The sequence below is a fragment of the Olea europaea genome, unplaced genomic scaffold, assembly GCF_002742605.1.
Source record: "Olea europaea var. sylvestris unplaced genomic scaffold, O_europaea_v1 scaffold143, whole genome shotgun sequence".
In the NCBI taxonomy this organism is placed as follows: Eukaryota; Viridiplantae; Streptophyta; class Magnoliopsida; order Lamiales; family Oleaceae; genus Olea; species Olea europaea.
The window spans coordinates 321902-326977 of record NW_019231835.1 but is presented as its reverse complement, the minus strand read 5'-3'; positions in this window follow the sequence as shown (position 1 = coordinate 326977).

Genomic DNA, 5076 nt, shown 5'->3' with positions numbered 1-5076 from the left:
TCAATCTCCAACCAAAGCTGTCCCAAAGACGCCATTTGAATTATGAAGAGATTGGAAACCTAGTTTGCGACATAAACGTATTTTGGGATGTCTGTCTGAAGAGTTCACAACCCACAAGAAAAGAAACTAGACCCAAAGACCATTAGTGAATACTTTATTGGATATGCTAAAAGGTCTAAAGGATACAGATTTTATTGTCCAACTCATAGCACTAGGATTGTAGAGTTAAGAAGTGCGAAGTTTCTTGAAAATGAATTGGTTAGTGGGAGTGATCGATTCCAGGACATTGTTGTCGAAAGAATCATATTGATGCTCTACTTTCCACTTCAAATGATAGATTGATTGTCATTCACAACACCCCTCAAGTTCAAATAGGTGTTGGACAACCAATTGTTGAAGTTTTACAAGCCACTGATGATAATCTAGTAGATCAAGATGTTCAAAAATTGCCTGAAATTGTTGAACAACAGGTTGAACAACATGATTCTCAGGAAAATGGTGATACAACATTAAGGAGATCTACAATAATAAGGAAATCAACAATACCTAGTGATTATTCTGTATGTCAACAAGAATCGGATAATATTGTTGGAGCCGAAAATGATCCTGAAAAGTTTTCACAAACAATGGATGAAAACAGCATTCTCAATGTAGATCTAGAGTAAAATGTTTACATGAAACAACAGAAGGATTTTCTTATAGTGGTAGTGGGAATTTGGTGTGCAAGCTTAATAAATCTATATATGAATTGGAACAAGCTTTCTGTCAGTGGTATTTAAAATTTCATGATGTTATCTCTTCGTTTGGAATTGTAGAGAATATTATGGATCAATGTATATACCAGAAGGTCGGTGAGAGTAAGATTTGTATCCTTATTCTATATATGGATGACAATTCACCTGCAACCAATGATAAGGGTTTGCTACATGAGGTGAAACAATTTCTCTCTAAAAAGAGATGAAAGATATGGGTGATGCATCTTATATCATTGGCATTAAGATCCAAAGGGACAGATTTTGAGGTATTTTAGGCTTGTCTTAAGAGACCTATATCGATAAAGGTTTAGAGAGATTTCAGATAAAAGATTATTCAACAAGTATAGCTCTCATTGTGAAGGATGATAGGTTCAATTTGAATCAGTGCCCGAAAAATGATCTTAAAAGGGAACAAATGAAGAACGTTTCTTAGTTATCTACTGTCAGAAGCCTAATGTATGCTCAAATTTGTGTAAGACCTGACATTGCATATTATAGGAATGTTAGGATGATAGCAAAGTAATCTAAGTATGGACCACTATAAAGCAGTGAATAAAGTAATAAGGTATCTTCAAGGTACCAAAAATTACATGCTTATGTATAGATGAACTGAGTTTGTATATTATTTTGAGGCTACCTCGCATGGTGTATGGACGAAGAGTTTCATTTCTGGGCTTAGAATCGTGGATTCAATTTCTAAGCTATTAAGGATGTATTATGATAATTCAGCTGCAGTCTTTATGGCTAAGAACAATAAAAGTGATAGTCGAAGCAAATATCGACATAAAGTGTATGGCCATAAAGGAACTTGTTAAAGAGAAAATAGTGGTCATTGAACACGGTAATACTGAATTAATAATTGCTGATCCTTTGACAAAAGGCATGCCACAATTAATATTTAAGGATCATGTAAATAAAATGGGACTTGGTTCCTTTATGTGATTTTCATTGTAAGAACAAATGTTAATGAAACTCTATTTGTGATATTTTCTCATATTTGGTTTTCCTTATGTACACGTTAATGTTGATAAATATCATTAATGTTTGGACCTAGAATAAACATATGGTTTAGTCATTAAGAAATGTGGGTTAATGTTTAAGAAACACGATGCATTGTGATACATAGAAGATAATACTCGTACTAAGAGAACCTATCGCCATGATTCATGCATTTTGTTTCTTACTATGGTGAAAGATGGAATATATGGACCAAGTGGGAGAATGTTAGATTTTTTTTCCTTCCATGAAGGTCTAGATGTAGTCCACATTTTCCATCATTTTGGGACGTGAATAACTGCTAAAATCATGTCCCAACTGCATCATTTTAGGGACGTGAATAATTGCCAAAATCATGCCCCAATTATCTTCCCAATTTTGCATTTGGTTGAGAATAGTTCTATAATAGATGGAGCCTATACATATACAGTTTCTTCCACCGGTTGGGTCTCTAAGCCTTCCAATCTCATACAATAAGACATACACCATCTAGTCGAGATTGGGCGAGGTTTAGAAGCACCTAAATCCGATAATAAAGTATGTGACAGTGGCAATGGTGAAAGGTATGTTTTTTATTCCGTTTTATTCCATATTTGATCTATATGCCTTTCCGGATAATATAAGCATGTTTAGATCATTAAGATATTACTTACAGGATATTTAGTTCCAGAAGATAATTCTATTACTTCGAAAAACAAAATTAACGTATCCCATATTTCTGTGGCCTAAAGCAAAGTGATGCATTGTTTGGGTAGAATTTCACCAAGTCTCACAATCAAGCCCTAATTTTTTACTGCCCGAAACTTTAAGCTAATGGACAGCTAACTCAGATTTTCGTGTCTTTTTGGTGTTGATGTCCAAAAAGCAACACTTTCACTAATTTTCTCAATATTAACCCCAGTAATTTCCAATCATTGCTTTACAATCAAGTTTAATTTATGGGCAGAACAATGCATGTAATAAATAAAAAAATCAACATTGACCAACAGCAATCGACTAGGAAGGTTATCCGAAATTATATTACACCGTAACACTACTTATAGTACAATTATCAACAATAAAAGTAGACAACCTAGGATCAACATTCCAATCCAATAAGCTATCCATCAAAGTATTACAATGATTTCTCTATATGTAGACAAGGCAGATATATAACCTACAAACAAAACAAAATAATCACAACAAATAAAGTTTTAAAATATATGAAAGTAATATTCAATTCTTAAAATGTACCTCATATCTTGGCTTTGAAGCTTTTATGAATCATCTAGGAAACGTGTCGTGATAGATATGAAATCTTTCTAAAAGTTTGCTAGATACCTCTTGAAAAGCTCTGATTACCGATTAAGTTTGACCTCGCGTGCAGAATTAACACAATTAAAAATAACAAGTTACTTTTTTTAATTATTTATAAATGGTTAATCAAACAGTCTGATTATCCTAAGTTGAACTGTCGTAGTTTGTAATGAGTAAACAGTAATTAACACCAGATATGTTGACTAAAAAATCCAACTAAGAAAAAATTTCAGGACCAAGTCAGTTACCTTCATTGTAGACAATATAGATTTGTAGTTTAGATGTTGTCTAGCCTACTCCACTACACTTTCCAATCTACTTCCTATAACCTCGAAGATCCTATTGAAAACCAACAGCCACCAAACTCGAACAATTGTCTCTTCCAAGTAAGTCATCAAGAATGACCAATTCTTATACTCTTCCTGTGCTTGTAGTCCAACCTTTCTCAATTTTCAGCAGCCTCTAAAGTTCAACTGAGAAAGTACCTTCCTAAGGGTGTAAGGAAGTAGGTGTTTTGGATTAATTGGATTTGATTTTTTTTTTCTCAACGTGGTTGTATGTATTCAAGAATGAATTAAATGATCTGCCAATGGATTGTGTTCTTGAATCTTCAAGGAATAATATAGAGAGGCAGCACGATGAACAACCATAAAAATTTCGTGCAAGGCATTGGGTATTTATAGTTGAAGGCAATTAGGTAGTTTGGACCACGTAAAACTCTTTAAAAATGAGAATTAAGTTTTCACGTGTAATGGGTCGCTCGAGCAAGAGCTCAGGGACAAGCAAGCGACAGTGTGCGAGAGAGGAGCAATAAAAGGGCGACAATGTGTTGCTCAAGCAAGAAAGAAGTGATAAGCAGGCGACGAAGGTTCTATTTTTACCGCTCAAGGAACATCTAGGCGATAGTTTTGTGAAATTACTGCATATCTTCTTTCCTTATTCCGAACTCGAACCCTAACCTAATTCAACTATACAATATTACAACTAACTCTTTGACTTTTTACAACATATTTATTTCAGTCCTTTTATTCACAGAATTGCCAGTTACATAAAACCTAACACTTTCTTCTAGTTAGAAGTTCACATATTAGTAGTGAGTACAATTCTACTTTATTTCTTTCTATATATTAAAAATATCACTTTTGATGGTATTGCAAAGGATATTCTAAACAGATTTTGAACTACATTAATGGACCGTTGAAAAAATAAATATTCAACCATTGAGAGTGGATATTCATGCCAAAAAATCATATTCCAATACACCCTCCTAGAATTGTCTTGATCAAACTATAGGTATCCAATGAAACTCCCCCACCCCCACCCCTTCTTTCACAGGATTCAACATCATTGGCTTAATATCCTTTTGGTTCCTACGTTGAGGACATCTCTCAAATTGATCATGTAAGTGCTACGACTCGATCTTATTCTCACCCTCTAGTGGTTTGCCACAGTAATTACAAAGGTCCTTCTAGACCCTATTAATCTTTTACCTCTTAAAGTGGTCCAACAACATATCACAATCTCTTCTTTAGTTTGTCCACTCTCTTTCTCATTCTCAAATTTATTGGCCGTTGCTCCGAATTTATCGTGTTCAGCAACTATTCAAGGTTATCAAGTAGTGGTCCTTGTGGAGTACTTTCAACTGAAGCTATAAGAATACTGTCGAACTTGTTTAAACTATGAATGCTATCCTTCGAAACAAAAGCAAACAGAGAGCTACATTAATATAATACTTCACTAAACAACTTGAATTTAGACATTAATTTTACAAATTGACCAATAATGAACATAAATTGTAAAATTGTAAAGATAAAACCTGTCAATTCTTCCTAAGAAAAAAAATGTTACGAATGTTAGGTTTTTTGATACCCAATAAATTTTGGGTTATGATGTTTAACGTGGGTTAATATTATTTCATAAGCATAGACCAATGAATGAAATAAGTTCAACAACCAAGTCCATGAGCTACACCCGATCCAATTGTATTCCCTCTTGGATGGCTTAAATCTTGGTCCGTTTAAGCCTCTTA